The sequence below is a fragment of the Nomascus leucogenys genome, chromosome 9, assembly GCF_006542625.1.
Source record: "Nomascus leucogenys isolate Asia chromosome 9, Asia_NLE_v1, whole genome shotgun sequence".
Classification (NCBI taxonomy): domain Eukaryota; kingdom Metazoa; phylum Chordata; class Mammalia; order Primates; family Hylobatidae; genus Nomascus; species Nomascus leucogenys.
Window position 1 is genome coordinate 16,157,136 of NC_044389.1, and position 20,683 is coordinate 16,177,818.

A 20,683-nucleotide genomic window follows, 5' to 3' on the forward strand; every position below is an offset into this window, starting at 1 on the left:
TTATCCAACACATACAAACATAAAAACTATTACAAAATAAAAACAGACAAATGAAGCTTCTATGGTTCTAGTTATTTTTTGTGCACATGATCTTCTGTAGGCCCAGCCATCTTGAGGCGATTGTGTAATATGGAAAAAATCTGTGGAAATAGAGATGAGCAAGCAGAAATTCAGGTCTTGTTGCTGGCACGGAATTTGGGAATAATGTGGACAAATAGCTCAATCACTGGGTCTCTCTTTCCTCAAAGAAAAAGGAGGGTGAAAAAGGAGACAATCATAAAAGATTCTCTTTAATGGATTTTGCTTAGGTTTTGTTTTGTCTTGTTTTGGTGGCAGAATTGATCTTGTGGGGTAACTTTTTTTTCCAAATGCTCTTGCTTATGACATATTGGCTGTTTTCAGATCGAATTCAAGTATCTACTCAGGAATATGCTAGATCTTATATGTGTTGCATTGGTTAGACCTGATGGAGGTTGTCAGCATGATGTGGGAGATGGAGGCCTTAATCAGTTCCTTAAAACTAAAGGATACATACAACCTAATGCAAACGGAAACTTTTGTAGCTGCTGAAGATCAAACATTGAGTGTGGAGATTTTTATCTTCAATTGAAGGAAATACTGTGCTCTGTCTTTCTTGTGTATTTGTGTCAGATGTGATATGGTTTATTCCAGTAATAAGAAGGCTGGAAATGGTTCAGGTTGGAGTAATTTGAGCAATATTTAATCCACAAAACCGTTATTTTAATTGATTATGTAAAGTTCTAGCTATTCACTTTTGTCTCCTTATCAGGAATGTGTCTGCCACCAGTCACCAGAACTCTTAGCCAAACTGGGGAATCAGTACAGGTGAACCAAGGACACACACCTGATTTAACTGGGGGAAGATTAAGCCTCTTCTCATCAGAAAAGATAGGTACACTGTGACATCAGTAAGTAGCTGGAAAAAGTACCTGTGAAGTAGTGACAGCAGATCAAAGAACTGAGGACCCAATCTCAGAATATACATATGAAACAGGATAACATATATTTCTTCTTTTCAGTAATTTTGGTTTTTCCTGGCACTTCCCTTTGCTAGCTGACCCTCTCCTCCTTCAGTCAATGGCACTTAGTACCTCAGTGGACAGAGGTTATTGTAGAACATAAAAGAGTCTAGTTCTTGACATTTGAGATTCGCAATCTGAAGTGTATAAGAATAAAAAAAATTTGGAAAGGTAAGATAATTCAGAGCCAGTTTTTCTCATTCTTTCAACACCAGATCAAGTTTTCTTGGACTTCAGAGAGAAAGATATTCAGAAGAAATGGATACCCAGACTGAAGCCCTGAGAAAAGTCCTCTCTCCCTGTCCCCAGTTAAAATGAGACTATGTCAAAGTTGTCTAATTTGTTGGCATAAAGTTGTTCATAATATTACCTTCCAATTAAAAAAGAAAACATTCTGGAGCCAGGTGCAGTGGCTTACACCTATAATCCCAGCACTTTGGGAGGCTGAGGCAGGTGGATCACTTGAGGCCAGGAGTTCAAGACCAGCCTGACCAACATGGAGAAACCCTGTCTCTACTAAAAATACAAAAATTAGCAGGTGTGGTGGTGCATGCCTGTAATCCCAGCTACTCGGGGGGGGCTAAGGCAGGAGAATCGCTTGAACCTGGGAGGTGGAAGTTGTACCACTGCACTGCAGCCTGGGCAACAGATTGCGACTCTGTCCCCCACCAAAAAAATAACTAAATAATAAATAAAAATAAATTCTATAGAGTCAGTAGTGATGTCCAAGAGGAGACAATTTTTTTTTTTTTTTTTTTTTTTTTGAGACAGAGTCTCACTCTGTTGCCCAGGCTGGAGTGCAGTTGTGTGATCTCAGCTCATTGGAACCTCCACCTCCTGGCTTCATGTAATTCTCCTGCCTCAGTCTCTGGAGTAGCTGGGACTAGGCGCACGCCACTACACCTGGTTAATTTTTGTATTTTTATTAGAGACAGGGTTTCACCATGTTGGCCAGGCTGGTCTTGAGCTCCTGACCTCAGATGATTCACCCGCCTCGGCCTCCCGAAGTGCTGGTATTATAGGTGTGAGCCACTGCGCCCAGCAGAGATAGTTTTTAACTATAGAAATAGCAAAAATAATTAATTCCATGGCTTGTGGTCTACTTGTTTTGGATATATGAATATGACAATTAAAATCTGTTTATAAGCTTAGAAATAAATAATTGATACTATAATAGTAATTACAAATTGGTGTCTATAACCTTGCAAAATACATTGTGACATTTAGTGGATCCCTAGTGAGGTTCTTCCTCACCACTCTATGTGATAGTGGCCCCTTTGTTTCTGTATCTCATACCCCTTGCTACCATCATTCCTGTAAGATTACTTTTCTGACTCCAAATTAATTCCCCAAGGCATGTACACAATCACTCTTCTCCATTTCTTCTTGCCATATCATGTATCTTTCTTTCGATCTCACTTAGAGTCATTTTGTTCACATACAATATGGTATGGACTCTATAAATAGTGAACTGAATGGAAATCTGCCTTGAAAGAGTTGCCACTCATGCAGAGTAAAACATACACACGGATTGCTGTCATGCCAATTAGAAGGCAATAAGTCAAAAAGAGAGGCAAAGCCATTAGACATTGAAAAGAAGGAGCTATTTTCTCCAGTCAATGACTAGAGAGGCCACTTGGTGGACAGAGTACTATTTGAGCTGGGTTTTGAAGGATGAATCAAACATGAATATGGTTGGGAACTGTTTTTCTGGTGAAGAAAGAAGCAAGAACGAAGACACCAAATGGCCTAGTGAGCTATTCAATGAAACAGACAAAAGTCTATGCTGGTGAGGGTTGTTCATGCACTGTGTATAATGTGATAGTAACATTGACAAGGTTTACCAGAGTATTTACTATGAGGAGACAAAAAAGGAGAGAGGCCAAAAATAATGCCAAGGGTTTTGGCTTGAGGGATTAGAAGGAAAGATGTAGGGAAGTCTGTAGGGGGAGTATGTTTTAGGGGTGAAGATACAGAGTTCAATTCTGGATATGTTGAGTTTGAGATGTCTGTTAGACATCCAGGTGGGGACATCAAAAAATTGGAGAAAGGTCTAGACTGGAGGTATAAATTTTTAAGTCTTTGGTATTAAGGTGGTATTTTATAGCCATTAAACTAGACGAATGTAAAACAAGAGAGTGAGAGTAGATAAAAAGAAGAGAGTGAAAGTTAATGGCCAGGCTGCATTTGTTAGATGCAGCGAATGTTGATGCCTCTATGAAAGAGAGAACCCAGGAGAGAAGGTGGTAAGTTTGATTTGGGAGATTTGAATCTGGACATATGCTTGGAGACACCAACATACAATGATGAACATATAGACGTGGAGCCTGGGAGAGAAGTAAGACGAGCAGTGAGAATTGAAGATGTATCAATGATGAACGTATCAAGGGAAAGAAAACAGAAGAAAATCAAGGGAGCGGCATGTTCAAGGGTGCTAGCTGAATAGTTAATTGGAACCTTGCTAGCACCCTTGAACATCACAGGTTTGGGACAAAGAGAGAGGCAACTGAGGGGCTAATAGACTATACAAATAATTAGGGAGCTAGAAACGTTTTGCTGATGAAGAAAATAAGTCCCATTAACATCAAGTACATTGCCCAGGGTCTCACAGTAGGTAGTGGTGCTAGAAACAAATTCAGTTTTGTTTTCTTCCAAAATCTATCCTCTTTCCAGTATAACATGAAGGCTTCACTAATCTATTTCCCTTATTTTATAGAGTGATTAACTAATAAGGTCATATAGCTTGTTAGTCATCGAGGAAGTTCTAGTACGAGGTTATCTGATTCTCTTGTGTTATCTTCACCATAACGGTCTTAATAAAATCAGCTGAAATATGATCAAATAATACATGTACTTCCAAGATCCCTCAAATATAGCATTTATAATAAAAGGTAAGCACAACTTTTTAGAGTTTACTAAATTTAGCCTTACCTCTTGGAATTCTACATTAGAGCAAAATATTCTGTAGCTGCTTAGAGTTCCTTAAGAAGACAGTCCACCTGGAAATGTACACGTCAGTAAATTTGTGGAAGTTACCAAGTCATTTTTGTAGTCTATGTTAGCAAATTTGTTTAGGATTGAATTATTAGTGACCCATTAGTGTGCTGAATACAGAAGATAGATTTTCATAGTATTGCTATTTTTAGTAATACAATTGGTAGTGTCGTTGAGGTTTAAATTTTACCTTTCCCAGCTTTGCAAGGTGTTTCCTCAAAAGCCACATGGACAGGACTTCCCACTGATGATGCTATTGCCAGGGCAACAGAGTTCTGCTGTTTCTGTATAAATCCACACAAAAGCTGCTTTAACAAGTTCACACTGGCCGGATGTGGTAGTTCATGCCTGTAATCCCAGCACTTTGGGAGGCCGAGGCGGGCGGATTGCTTGAATCCAGGAGTTTGAGACCAGCTTAGCCAACATGGTGAAACCCCATCTCTACTAAAAATATAAAAATTAGCCGGGCGTGGTGGCGCGTGCATGTAGTCCCAGCTATTTGGGAGGCTGAGGCAGGAGAATCTCCTGAACCTGGGAGGCAGAAGTTGCAGTGAGCCGAAATCAGGCCACTGTACTCCAGCCTGGGTGACAGAGAGAGACAGTCTCAAAAAAGCAAAACAAAACCATGTATTTCTTGAGTCTCCAGTCAATGAATTAGGAAGTGGGACCTTTACTGTTAATCATCTAACAGAGCCCTCAAAAGCTGTAAAAGTAGAGTTGAAATAACATTCACGTAATTCAGGAAAAGCATACTTTGGCCTGAAATACTCAGCTTCCCTTTAAAATTTGTTGAAAGTGGCCTCAATTTTGCTTGATCAATACAATCAATTCTACAACAATATATTTACATATCCTTTTATTTTTTTTCATGAGCTTAAAATACATCCCACACTGTATGTTTCTAATCTCCACCACACTGTCTAGATCTCAGGGGTCAAGCACACAGCTTATGGATTTCTTCACAAAAACTCAGAAGAGCCATTTCTTAGCTTGGATAGAAACCATGTTCTTTGCTGCTTACTTATTGTTTATCTAAACATATTTGCGATTTGGCTTTGTGGAGTTATTTCTTAGAACATACTTGTTTTCCAAGATATATTTGTATCCACAAAACACATGCACGTGTAGGAGTGTGCATGTATAAGATACATGTACTTTACCCCATACCTTTGTAATTTATGTGCACACTCTACCACCACCCCTTCATGTTTAAAATATTGAGTTATGTTTAATATACTGACAATTACATGCCTGTCTACAAGCTTCTCTTCCCACTTAAAGCATCTCAGTGAAGAGAGGCATTAAGTATTCAGTAGAGAAAAATCAGCACTTTTGCTTGAATCTGGGCATAAAAGAGTTATAAAAGAATTTCTCTCTTTTATTTTCATCCACAGGCTTTAACAGGAGGGTGGAGTTTTAAATGATTAATATGGTGATTTTCCTTGGACATTATGTTTTATATTCAGGAAGCTAGGACAGTAAGGAACTGTCTTTGATGAGGAGGAAGAAGGGACATTGTTTTTATCTTATTTTATTATGAGCAGTTTTAAAATTTGAACCACAAGTGAACCTACTTTGTTTTGCATCATTTATTTTTCAATTAAAAAGTCGGAATCACATTTATAAATTTGTGGCATACAATTTACTTGTAAACTACGATACAAGAAAAAAGTACATTTTTTTTTTTGCTCAAATACTCTTGATTAAGCCCACTCTTTTCTCAAACCAAGCATTAAACTGATAGGATTACTTTTTTCAGCCAGGCGCAGTGGCTTACGCCTGTAATCCCAGCACTTTGGGAGGCTGAGGCAGGTGAATCACCTGAGGTTGGGAGTTCAAGGTCAGCCTGACCAACATGGAGAAACCCCGTCTCTACTAAAAATACACAATTAGCTGGGTGTGGTGGCGCATGCCTGTAATCCCAGCTACTCAGGAGGCTGAGGCAGGAGAATCGCTTGAACCTGGGAGGCAGAGGTTACGGTGAGCCAAGATCGCGCCATTGTACTGTAGCCTGGACAACAAGAGCGAAACTCCGTCTCAAAAAAAAAAAAAAAAAAAAGGATGACTTTTTTCTCATCAACAAATATATTACTAATAGAAAGAATAGCAATTACCAGGTGCTGTGAGCGCAAGCTTATCTACACAATAACTGAACCCTAAGCAGTTATTCTTTTTTAAATCACAGTTGTACAACTATTATTATTATTATTGTTATAATTTTTTGAGGCAAGGTCTTGCTCTGTAACCCAGGCTGGAGTGCAGTGGCACGATCACTGCTCACTGCAGCCTCAGCCTCGAACTCCTGGGCTCAAGCGATCCTTCCATCTCATCCCCCCAAGTAGCTGGGACTATAGGTGTGCACTGCCACACCTAGTTTATTTTTGTATTTTTTATGGAGATGGAGTTTTACCATGTTGCCCAGGCTGGTCTTGAACTCTTGGGTTCAAGTGATTCACCTGCCTTGGCCTCCTGAGGTGCTGGGATTATAGGCATGAACCACCTATGCTTTATTCTTGATTACTATAATATACTGTTCAACCCAATAATTTTACAGAGATGTTTAAAAATTTTCCATAATTATCATTAATGTGGGTGCTTGAACACAGACCTTTGGAATTTCATGCTAAGAGTATTTACATAATATCAGATTGCCTCCTTTATTTCCTTACTTTTCACTCCCTCTTTTAAATGTTAAAATAAAATTTTAAAATTGTGTGTATTTGAGAGAGTGCTCTATAAACTAAAGTTTTCTAACTTACCCATGTCTCAACTCACTATTAGATTTTTGTGCCTGTTTTTAAGTCATCTATATTATTATGTCACTGCCTATTTAGAAACGTGATATTGCTTAATTTTGGTATGACATATAATATTCCCAGATGATGCACATCAGGGAAAATGGTAGATGTGATTTTTTTAAGGAAAATTTAAATTATCAGGTTTTTCTTACTAAAATAGAATATGTAGTTATGCATGTGTGGTCAATCCCTTTCTTTTTAGATTTTTGATCTATACTGTTGTCATATTCAGTAATTCCTACTGATTATTAAGGTGGTCAACTTTTATTTTAGGTTCAGGGGGTACATTTGCAGGTTTGTTACAGGGGCAAATTGCACGTTATGAGTGTTTGATGTACAGATTGTTTTGTTACCCAGGTAATAAGCATAGTACCTGAATGGGTAGTTTTTCAAGCCTCACCCTTCTCCCACCTTCCACCCTCAAGTAGTTTCCAGTATCTGTTGTTCCCATCTTTGTGTCCATGTGTACTCAGTGTTTAGCTCCCACTTATAAGTGAGAACATAAGGTATCTGGGTTTTCTGTTCCTGTGTCAATTTGCTTAGGAAAATTGCTTCCAGCTCTATCCATGTTTGTGCAAAGGACATGATTTTTCATTATTTTTAATGGCTGTGTAGTATTCCATGGTGTATATGTACCATATTTTCTTTATCCATTCTGCTGTTGATGGGAATCTAGATTGATTCCATGTCTTTGCTATTGTAAATAGTGCTGCGATGAACATGCATGTGCATGTGTCTTTAAGGTAGAATGATTTATTGTATTGAATGAGATTGCTGGGTTGAATGGTAATTCAGCTTTAAGTTTTTTGAGAAATCTCCAAACTGCTTTCCACAGTGACTGAACTAATTTACATTCCCACCAGCAGTATATAAGCATTCCCTTTTCTCTACAACCTAACCAGCATCTGTTATTTGACCTTTTAATGATCACTGTTCTGATTGGTGTGACATGATATGTCATTGTGGGTTTTTTTTTTTTTTAGACGGAGTCTCGCTCTGTTGCCCAGGCTGGAGTGCAGTGGCACCATCTCGGCTCACTGCAAGCTCTGCCTCCCTGGTTCATGCCATTCTCCTGCCTCAGCCTCCCGAGTAGCTGAGACTACAGGTGCTCGCCACCACGCCCAGCTAATTTTTGTATTTTTAGTAGAGGCAGGCTTTCACTGTGTTAGCAGGGATGTTAGCCTCGGCCTCCCAAAGTGCTGGGATTACAGGTATGAGCCACTGCACCTGGCCGTCATTGTGGCTTTGATTTGTATTTCTCTAATGATTAGTGATGCTGAGCATATTTTTCATCTTTCTTTTGGCATTTTTTCATATGCTTGTTGGCTGCAAGTATATATATATTTTTTAAGAGGTGTCTGTTCATCTCCTTTGCTCATTTTTTTAAATGGGGTTCAATTTTTGCTTGCTAATTTGTTCGTTCCTTATAGATTCTGGATATTAGGCCATCGTTAGATGCATAGTTTACAAATACTTTCCCCTATTCTGTAGGTTGTCTGTTTACTCTCTTGATAGTTTCTTTTGCTGTGCAGAAGCTCTTAAGCTTAATTAGGTCCCACTTGTCAATTTTTGTTTGTGTTGCAATTGCTTTTGGAGTCTGTCATGAAATCTTTGCCAGGGCTTATGTTCAGAATGGTATTTCCTAGATTTTCTTCTAGGGATTTTATAGTTTTAGGTTTTACATTCAAGTATTTAATCTATTTTGAGTTAATTTTTGTATATGGTATAAGGAAGGGGTCCAGTTTGAATCATCTGCATATGGCCAGTTATCCCAGAACCATTTATTGAACAGTGAGTCCTTTCTCCATTGCTTGTTATCGTCTACTTTGTTGAAAAGCAAATGGTTGTAGGTGTGCAGCTTTATTTCCGGTTCCTCTAACCTGTTCCATTGGTCTATGTTTTTGTACCAGTACCATACTGTTTTGGTTACTGTAGCCTTGTAGTATAGTTTGAAGTTGGATAGTGTGATGTTTTTGGTTTTAAATAAAATTATTCTTATGTTACTCTTGTAGATCGGCTGGTTGTAAGTTGAATGTTGATAACTTTAAGACAGGAAAACACAGGAATAAACATATTCACTCAAATTGTTTCTAATAAGAGTCAAACTCCTTATATAGTGTGGGGGGATGCAGCAACCTGGTTCTCAGTGACACCCAGCAGTGCCTGTTTCATTGTAGTTCCTGTGCATTGCCTGTGTATTGCCCTGTCTTGCACACCTTCCCCGGCATTGCCACTGTTATATTACTATCCTATCCATCATGCAAATCTCCTTCACAAAGTTTTCCTGGACCCTCATAACTCGTTGGACCCTCATAACTCATTGTAATATGTACTGCTTTCTTTAAATCCCTAAAACATTTGTCTTGCAGTCCTGAATTGAAGAAGATAGGAAAAAAAATTAGAAAGCTATTGTCACAATCCAGACAAACAATACGGTAGTTTGGATTAGAGAGTTGGTAGGAGAGATAGAAAGAGTGGATAGATTTGTGATGCATTTTGGAGATGTAGTTCGCTTGGTTTGCATGTAAAGGGTGAAGAAACAGAAGAAATCAAGACTAACTCCCAGGTTTGTGATCTTTGAGACCTGGTAGAAGAAAGTGTCATTTTCTAAATAAAGGAAGGCAAATGAGGACAGGTTTTGACAGAAATCATGTTAAGCTCGAGCTGCCTATGAGACAACTATTAGGTTGATGCAAAAGTAATTGCAGTTTTGCCATTACTTTGTTAGTATGAAGGGCTACCTGCCTTTCTAATTGGCAAATAAACACAGAATGCATATTAGCTTGAAGAATAATTTTTTACTCCTGTAACATATGGACAAATAGATTAGCAAGACAGCTTTTTTTCTGTCTAGTTGTTCAGAGATTCAGACTGACAGAAACCGTGGCCACTTTCCACATGTGATTTTAACTGTTGCCCTGGGATCGTCTCCATTCTACCAGGAGGAAGAGAAACAATAGCATGAAGCAGTGGGCATGGAAGGTTTTCATGGGTTAGGACTGGAAATGGCACACACATCACTAGTGTTTGGATTCTGTTAGATAAAACACAGTCCCATGGTCACCCCTGACTGGGAAATATGATCTAGCTTTATGCCCACATAGGAAAAGGAGATGGATTTGATGAGTGCTAGAAACCATCACATCCAACTGGAGGCTTAAAGTTGGCAGTTGAACTATGACTCTAAAGCACAGAGAAGTCTGCATGGAAATCTAAATTTGGAAAATAAAAAACATAAGATCATATTTAAAAGTATGCAACAGGGAGAGATTCTAGACAGACAAAGCTGAGGATCAAGTGAGTACCAACGTTTCTGAACAAGTACTGTAAAAGGGTAAACTCATAACAGACAAAAGTAGAATTGGATGTGGACTGACACAGCACCATCGGATAGAATGTGAGCCTTCCCTCTCTGATTCCTACAGTCTCTTTGGCAGGAAGAAGGAAGGCATTCCAAAGGCTGAGAACTTGGAAGAATGCAGGATGTGGGTTCAGCCATAAGGACTGGAGAGACCAGAATGGAATTGTGGGAGAGAAAATGGAAAGGCAGCTGAAGCATTGAAATGGGCATCTCGGCTGGGCGTGGTGGCTCACACCTGGAATCCCAGCACTTTGGGAGGCTGAGGCGGGCAGATCACCTGAGGTGAGGAGTTTGAGACCAGCCTGCCTAACATGGTGAAGCCCCGTCTCTACTACAAATACAAAAAAATTAGTCGAGTGTGGTGGCATACGCCTGTAATCCCAGCTACTTGGGAGGCTGAGGCAGAACAACTGCTTGAACCCAGGAGCTGGAGGTTGCGGTGAGCTGAGATCATGCCATTGCACTCCAGCCTGGGCAACGAGAATGAAACTCTATCTCAAAAAAAAAAAAAAAAAAAAAAAAGAAAGAAAGAAATGGGCATCTCTACTCTCAGGAACTAGAGAGAGAGGAAAGAGGACAGGTAGGCCAATCTCTAAGTCATCCGTAGCTGTGTGTTCTTGGGCAAGTTACTGAAACTCTTCAGTTACTCTTTTATAAAATGGAGATAAGTATAATACCTTTTACCTAGGGAGGGGGAATTAAATGAGATAAGGCACATAAAACATTAGCACAGTGCCTGTCACAAGGGCAGGACTAACTATGTTCTTAGTTGTTTTTTTTTTTAATTTCGATGTCTTTGACTGAGAAGCACCTATATATTTGTACGCAGCCTTGTGCATCATCAGTATTTAGAAAATGTTGAATGAATGAATGAATGAGTATATACATAGTAAAGGCAGAGACAATGGCAATTTTATTAGGAGATTATGATTAATAAACTTCACATAAATGTCATCTGAAGAACGTTGTAGGCTTTGTTTTCAGAGACACACAAAAACCCTCAATGTATTAAGACAATCTAAATTTTAAGGCACTTGGCAAAATTATCATGTCATTTCTTTGATTTAGAAAGCCCAGATTTTTACAAAAGGGTTTACATCATAAGAGTATTTTAAAATTTAAATTCTTATAGCAGTAAAAATTATAGACATTTCATATTTTTCTTAGTATAAAAAATTCTGTAGTTAATTCTTATTCAACTTTAACTGACTACTCTGCATCAATATTATTTTCAATTCTCAGATCAATAGCCTGGATGTTTTTGGGGAAAAAAATCTAATTAGTCTCACTGAGGGGTTACCTGGTGAGGCAGGGGAGAAGCCCTGTTGTTCCTGAGGTATTGACTGGGAAGCCAGCCAGCTGGATGAAAACCCTTTTTAATGGCCCCATAGGAGGTCAATTTAAGTGCTCTTGGCAATACGTGGGAACTAGAGTAAATATAAAGACAACTTCTGTTCTTTTGCCCAGCACAGTATCACTTTGTTTACATTTGGTAAAATATGCATTTCACGTTGGGTGCTGGTTTCCTATAAGTGGGATGTTGTTGCTCAGACAGGAATCATCAATGAGCAAAACAAACAAAAAATGTCTCAACATAGATCCTGGGCCATTGTAAGTTCTTTGGAGATTGTATCAAAGCACTAGTGAGGTAAAAATGGAAACAATGTCAATTTTCAAGGGTGTGAAATAGAGCGGTGTTGTAGCACTCTCTTCCACTTTCCTCACTCACTACTCTCTATGCACATACATTTCTTGGAATGCCTTACCTTATCATTTTCACTTGGCGATGTCATACGTATCTTTCAAGACCCAACTTAAATGTCACTTTCTCTTTGACTCTTTTTTTCCTCTGTCACATTAGCATTCCCTATTTTGCTACCAGAGTATTTTGTGCTTGCTAAAACTGTAGCACTTTGAATAAAACATTCTAACTATTTGTTTATCTGTCTCTATCCCTCACTGGATAATGGACTCCATAAGGACCTGGTCCATATTTTATTCACTTTTGTATTTTTAGTACTTAATACAATACCTGACACATAATTAGCCCAATAAAAATCTTTACTGGAAAATTTATTAATCTGAATACATAGATTCCTCTTAAATTGAATGACATCATGCCCCATTGCCATTATGCACTAACACAGTGGTTCTCAACTGGAAGTGATGTTTAAACCCCAGGAACGTTTGGTTATCTCCAGAGACATTGTTGGTGGTCCCAACTGAAAGGGAAGGTTGGTGCTACTGACATCTAGTAGATAGAGGCCAGGGATGTTGCTAAACATCCTACAAATGCACAGGGCAGTCTCCCACTACAAAGAATTATCCCACCCCCAAATCAGTCGTGCTGAGGTTGAGAAACCCTGTCATAGAAGAAGAAAATAAGCCTATATAATCATATACCTTCCACTGGGACCATATCAGTCTACACAGAGTCAATAACGTTTATATAATGCTACTGCCAAACAGTATCTTCAGCCTAAATCTATGTTGTAAGCCCCTGTTTCATGTCTATCTTTCCATTGTCCTTCTGTCTCTCCCTCCCTTCTTGCCTTCCTCCCTCCCTCCCTCTCGATCTTTCCCTCTCATCATATTTACTTGGCATCTCCACCAAGGCAGCTCAAACCAAACACATGCCAAATATCAAACGTATCACTTTTCTGGGACATTCCTTCTCAATAACACATATACCCCTAATTAATGTTTTTACCTTCTACACAGCTTCTCAAGCCAGGGGGCTTATATTCAACTTCTACATAAAATAAGTTTCCGTCTTTGTACCCTTTTAATAACTCCTAAATCCTTTAATTCTGTCCTGGCCCTTATCATACTATTATCTTGACATCTGCAGTCTCCTAACTGTTCTTCTTGACCCTTCACATCCCCCTCCACATTACTGCGAGAGTAGTTTTCACAAGATGTTGATTCTTTCTGATTATAAGATGAATATACAATCATTTTAACAATTTGTGAACACCAATGACACTAAAAGACGAAAGTAGAATTTATTTGTTATGTTACTACAATCTAGTGAATCTTCTTTTAGTTCCTTTTCTATGCAAATATGTACATTTCTTGTCCAAAATTGAAATAGTACACACAAATAATATCATTTTTTTCACTTTTGGGAAAATCTCATAACCTTAGGTACTATTGAGTACATGCGAGACATCTGTGTATCTTATCTTGTCCTAATTATGCAGGAAATACTTGGATCAGATTCCATTGGCCAAGGAAAACTGAGTGTAAAAAATGAAGTCTGTGGCCACATCTAGTAGTATAACACACCCTAGTGATGTTGTACGTTGAATAACACTGATTGAATGGGACCTTCTTACTCAGATGCAATGGTCTCCAGCACTCATCTGGACTGGCTTACCTGCTGATCTGCTCTCACCTTATATATTAAGTTTAATAATTGTGTAGGGTAAAAGAAATGCCCCAAATGCTTATATTTCCTATACACTAGCCTCATATTATTATAAGGCTGAGATTGGAAATGGGTCATCAAACTTCTAGAGTGTATGATGGGATCCTCACTCCTATAGTCTCATCATCTGTCACTATAAACTTCTGATGAGGTCTTTCTTGGGGACTTGGAAACTGATGCCTTTGTCTATCATCTGAAAATATTGAGTATCCCAACTGTAGTGATTTCCTTTTAAACCTTCTTGATAAAAAAAACCTTCTTTAATTTGCCCAAGGTGTGTCTGTGTCTGGTGTTTTAGTCCGAACTATTGGCATTTGTGATCTTACCTTCCTTCTTTTGTTCACCTCCGTCTGTCTATGGTATTTTGCAGGTGCCTCTACCGATTGCTTTAGTATCAATCTCTAACCACATTTTGTTATGATAATTTGGGGTCCTTCCCCTAATGGATGTGATGTAGACATAGCTGGTAGTCACTAAACTAACACCTGTTACAAAATTGTGGTAGGGAGATCCATCCCAGTCCTAATCTTTAAGCATTGAACTTGAAGCAGATCCCCTACCTTGTGGGGGTCCCTTTTGCTCTTTTGTTTCTTATTTTTATTAAGCCAAAGGTAGTTGAATTTTGCTTTTATTTTTTTTTTTAAATAGCAAACTAGTCTGAAAATTACAGTGTTTTTATAAGAGAATTGTACCTTCTGGGATTACAGTACCAATATGTTTGGTCTTTTGTTATTTTATATTGTGTGTTTTTGATGGTTTCTTTGGCTTTTCTTTTAATATGTGGATTTTGTTTTCTTTGTTTGGCTCTTCCACATTCTGAGGCTCTTGAATGCAAGAAACTTTCCAGTTTACCCCGTGCATTGCTCACTAGAGTTCTTCCCCTTTGCCTTCTGTGTGGAATTCTTATTAAAGTTTACTTTCTAAGGTCAGATGCTGCCACTCCCTCCATCTTGTCCTCTTGCTGTGTAGCTTCTGAAAGTTTTAGTTCTGAACAGATGTAACATGAAAGATAACGAGGCCTGGATGCTAGTTTTCAGATTGATTCAGACTCTGGGTATGATAGGGAACAGAACTTGGAAGAGGGCTCCAATACCTCTTTACCACATTCCAAGAAGGTGGGTTTGATTTTACCCTGAAAGCTAAAAGAGATGCTGGGGAGCCTAGAAAGGGGTATGACTTTTCACATCGGCACTTTCACCGGGTCTCCTCCCATCCAGATCAGAGCTGGTGTTTCCACTGCTCTGCCTGTCACAGATGACATTCCTCTACAAAATATGTGCGGTAGTGATGGAACCTAAGTCATTATAAGGATTTTTGTGCTATCAAGGCTTTAGTCATATAGATATCCACTGAAAATTGTCTATTCTCTGACCTTTCCACTTTAAAAAATTAATGCAATTCTTGATTCTTGTATATTTTCTGCCTTGTTCCAATGTCAGGAATTTCTGAATTTTATATCATGTTCTATTATATGTATCGGAAAATGTCATTAAACCTCTAAAAGAACAAAGAAAAATTAGTTACCTTCAGCTTACAGCTTGCATATGTTTCCTAGAAATAAGGGATGAAACAGGAGTTTATTAGCTAGGATATTCAATTAAACAATAATACATCTTATGTCTACAGTTCAATGACATTTGATGGTTATAAAGAGAGTCCCAAGTCTTTGTAAAACTCTGAAGTTATTTCTAAATCATCAGAGAACAAGTCTCATTGTTTTTGATATTATTTCAATATACATTTTATTGTGTGTACATATTATTTGAATATTTGTGATCTTTGCCTGTACACATAATTCTATATTTAGCAGATTTTTAGATGAATTAGAACATCCCTAATGGGAATTAGTCTCTTTTCCTAAGTTCTGCAGTTTTACTTTCATTAAAATGCTCTCTATACCCTGCATTAGATCAGAGCTATTTAAACATGTGCCTTTTTTTTTCTTGCTAAGTTGTTCGCTTTTGGGAAACAGAGGCTGGTCCTTTTTCTCTTTTTATTCCTCATATCACTTGGCACAATCCTTGACACATAGTTTGTTTAGTAAATGTTGGTTAACACTAATGTTTATGAGCTGAATTTACTGTATCAAGGGAATGACTTATCTTGTCTTTTATAGAAATACAAAATTCTTTCTCCATCCTCTGTGGTCCTAGATCTAGATGTCTGCTTGCATGGGATGTTTTCAGAAAAAACACAGAAAAGTTCTAAAATTCCATTCAAGTATTCTCACAGCTGCTTGGCTGACTCCTAAAATTCTACTGTTCAGCCTTGATTCCTTTAGCATATATTCAAATGCAAACAAATCTGAGAAGAGTGATGCTTTAAGGTACCCTGTTCTTTTGCATCCAGTGTGAATGAAGTTTGTAAGCACTTATTTTTCAACATGTAGGAGAAAGAGCTCATTTGAGAGCAGTTGCAAAAAGAATTGTGGGGCCAGGGGTACCCAGGACAAGCTTTGCTGACATGATGAGAATATCTCTAGCCAGTGAAATCTTACATTACTAAAATATCATCAGGGAATGAAAAGCCTAGGTAGACAGGCAATGGTTCTGAAATTCTCCCATCTGGCTGAAGTCACGCTAGTTCATGATTTAAATCTATATTCTTGTTAGTAGATGCAGAAGACAGCTGGAGTGAGTGTTCCATGATGCCATGGTGTCCCGTCAAATATCTCTTCTTCAGGGGAATTCAGTATCAATTCCTTTAGCCTTTAATCTGCCATCCAGAATTTTAGTTATTGCTCTTTTCTCCCCAGGTTCCTTTTCATGATTTCTACGACTTCCAGGACTCAGACTGGCATGATGCTCTCGTGACGATCAGGTGGCCTCTGTTTTCAGTTTTCAGGTGAACTCTGTTTTTAGTGGGATATGACTTCACAGTCTTTCTTGTTCTCTTGTTTATGTTTCATATTTTATGCCTCATAATCCCTTCTATACACTATTTTTGTGACAGTACTTTCTCCTATTTCATGTTTCAAAGTACAGAATTAAACTTTGTCATTTCATATTTTATATAGCAAATTTCCTTTAAAGGCCTTCGTTTTTGAGACCTGAAATGGCAGCACTAGGGCCCTCATAGAAGCAGAGGAAAAGGTATAATTAATGATTTTCTCTGAAATTTGTTGAGTCCAGGATCTACTGGGCAATGATGATGAGCCTAGGGCAGCAGAAACTTGAAGTGAATTCCTAAATTCACATTCATGGTTGTATTAGTCTGTTTTCACATTGCTATAAAGAACTACCTGAGACTGGGTAATACATGAAGAAAAGATGTTTAATTGACTCACGGTTGTGCAGGCTGTACAGGAAGCATGGATGGCAGGCCTCAGGAAACTTGCAATCATGGCAGAAGGCAAAGGGGAAGTGAGCATGTCTTACTATGGTCGAGCAGGAGAGAGAGAATAAAGGGGGAAGTGCCACACACTTTTAAATCATCGGATTGAATGAGAACTCACTATCACGAGAATGGCAAGGGGGAAATCTATCTCCATGATCCAATCACCTCCCATAAGGTTCTCCCCCAGCACTGGGAATTACAATGCAACATGATATTTGGGTGGGAACATGGAGCCAAACCATACAAATGGTGATCTGCTGAAGCCTCAACGTCCTCCTCAATGTCCTCCTCTATAAAATAACATAACATTAGATATCACTTGGCCTCACATTGGGATTCATGAAAAGTAAAGACAAAGGCAAGCACAACTGTGAAATATTTTGAGCTACAAAATACCATCAGTAACTAACAGTTTTTCTGAAGTTAGCATTGGTGTCACTGTAAAAACAAATTCTGTCACTAGAATTCACTAGACTGTTTCCTGTTTTCACTCATGTATTCATCTCTTATGCGCCAAATGTTTATTAAATGCAACACATACAAGTTAATATTCTAGGCATCACACTGGTACACAAGACACATGGGATCTCTGCCCTCATGGAGCTTGAATTCTGGCGTGTAAGGTCATATGTACGTGTTGGGGGAAAGACAAAAACTGGTAAATAATTACGAATACAAGCAGGTTACCCATTGTGAACATCACTGTGAAGGAAATAGAGTGTTGTAATGGAAAACAGTCCAGTGTGCAGAAAGAGGCTGTGTTGGTTCGTTCTTGCATGGCTATAAAAAGATAGCTGAGACTGGGTAATTTATAAAGTAAAGAGGTTTAATTGGCTCACAGTTTAGGAGGCTACACAGGAAACATGGCTGGGGAAACCTCAGGAAACTTACAATCATGGTGGAAGGTGAAGGGGAAGCAGTTTTGTCTATTTTTTTTTTTTTTTTTTTGAGATGCATTCTTACTCTGTCACCCAGGCTGGAGTGCAGTGGCATGATCTGGGCTCACTGCAACCTGTGCCTCCCAGATTCCAGTGGTTCTCCCACCTCAGCCTCCTGAGTAGCTGGGATTACAGGCGCGCACTACCACGCCCAGCAATTTTTTGTGTTTTTAGTAGAGATGGCGTTTCACTATGTTGGTCAGGCTGGTCTCGAACTCCTGACCTCAGGTGATCTGCCTGCCTCGGCCTCTCAAAGTGCAGGGATTACAGGTGTGAGCCACTGTGCCTGGCCGGAAGCAGTTACATCTTACATGGTTAGAGCAAAAGGAGAGAGGGAAGGGGGAGGTGCTACACACTTTAAAACAACCAGATCTCATGAGAGCTCACTATCACAAGAATAGCAAGAGGGAAATCCGCCCCCATGATCCAACTGCCCTCCCACCAGGTCCCTCCTCCAACACTGGGGATTACAATTTGATAAGAGATTTGGGCAGGGACACAAGCTGAAACCATATCAGAGGCTAATGGCCAAAGAGTAGTTGGGGAGATGGTGAACAGAACAAAATGAGAAAAGAAGAGACTTCATCCTACAGGGGAAGGAGTTTGGTCTTATTTTAGGAGCCAGGGGAAGACACTCAATTCTGAATAGCATCATGAATTAGTTTAAATTTTTTTAAAAAATCACTCTGGTTGTCTTTAGAGAATCCATTATGGGAGGCAAAAGTGGAAGCAGGGAGACCAGTTAGAAGGCTGTTTTAAGATGAGAGACAGCAATGGCTTGAACTAGGATAGGATACTGTTCAGGGGATGCAGAGGAGTGGATGGATTCCAGATATATACTGAAACTAGAAACAACACATCTTAGTGACTGATTGGGCTAGGGGAATAAGATAAATGGGAAAATCAAGGATAGAGCCTATATTTTTGGCTTGAGGATGATGGTGTTTTCTTTGTCAAGCTGGGAACATGTTGAAGGGGAAGATCAGCAGTCCCTCTTCAGGTTTTTAATGTATAAGAGGCCTAGTAGGTATCCAATAGGAGTAGATGCCAAGTAGATAGTTGTAGGTTTTGGTCTGTTTCACAAGGAAAATGTCAGCTCAGGAGATATCCATCTAGGAGCCATTAATATACAGGTGTGTTTAAAGCATGGGATTGGATAAAATTCTCTAGGGAGAGTGTATGAAGCTAAGGTAGAAGAAGATGAGGCTGAGCTAGGAATGGGGCACTTCTATGTTTGTCAGTCAACTAGAACAAGGGTCCAGAAACCACAGCCAGTGGGCCAAATTCAGGCTGGGGCCTGTGCCTGTATGGCTAGAAGCTAAGAAAGGTTTTTTATATTTTAAAGGCTTGTGTAGAAAACAAAGACTATGCAAGATTGCATGTGTCCTACAAAGTCTAAACTGTTTACCATCTAGCCTTTTAGAGAAAAAGCCTGTAGACCCCTGAAGTAGAGGATAGGAAGCCAGAAAATGAAACTGGGAAGGAATGCACAGAAATGGAGGAGGAAAATCAGGAGAGTCTGATGTCATGGAAGCTATGAGAAGAAAATGTTTGAAGAAATTCTCTGAGAGGCCAAGAAGATAAAGACAAAGAATGTCATGAATATCATAGGTGATCATATTAGTTAATGTACATAAGGTTAGTTTCTGTAAAAAACAATCCCAGCATTTCAATAGCTTAACACTAGTTTATTTTTCGTGTAATTTCCAATTGGCTGTGGGTGAGGTGGTGGTTGTGTGTGTATGTGTGTGTGTGCATGTGTGTCTGTATGTGCATGCATGTATACTCTGCTCCGTATTTTCATATAGGGACACGAGTCCTTTCAGTCGGTGTCTCTGTAATACTTTCAGGCCTTAAAATATGAACCTGAATCCTCAGCATAAGGTCTGCATATACAAGAAGAGAGAAACAGTGTGAAAGCCTTTAAAGGGCTGCATCACCTTGACCCACATTCAGTTGGCTAGAGCTTAATCACATGGCTACACCCAACAGCAAGGGAGGTTGGAAACTGATCTGAATGTGTTCCTAGAAGATAAAGTAGATGAGTTTTGTTGAACACCTTGGTGTCTCTGCCACGGAATTCTCAACAAAAACACCTTCTGCAGTAGAAACCATGATACCACAGCTGAGTAGGAAACAGAGACAGCAAGCATAAACACTTCTTTCAATAAGTTTAACTTTGATGGGGAACATGAAGTGAGATTCTAGCTTAAGAAGAAAAAAATGCAGGGTCAAGGGAAGTTTCCCATGGAGGGAAGCACTGTGTGGTAGTAATAACAATAATAATAAGGATAAAGATGATGTTAACTGCCATCAATTTTTGATGCAATTTTTGAAGCACTTATTATGTACCAGACGTAGTTCCAGACACTTTTCCTATGTTAACTTATGCAATCTTAGCAAGACTCTTAGTTGGTAGGTGTTCTTGTTACTCCTATTCTAACACATGAGGAAACTGAAGAATAGAGAGGTTAAGTCACTAGCTCACATCACATAGTCATCTGCAGAGATGTGATTAAAATCCAGCTAAAAAATTTCCTGAGTTTATGCTAGGTGTAGTGCTTGGTAGAAAGAAAGAAAACAGCTTTTAGAATCAAACAAGCTTGGATTTGAATTTCAGACATATTTCATACTAGCTATATGATTTTGGGGAAGTCATTTAACCTCTCAGTTTTCTCATCTATAGAAAGATTATATCTGCCGTAGAATTATTGCCAGTATTAAATAATATACAGTATTTAAAGCACCTCGTATTATGCCCAATACATAGTAGAGACATAATAAAT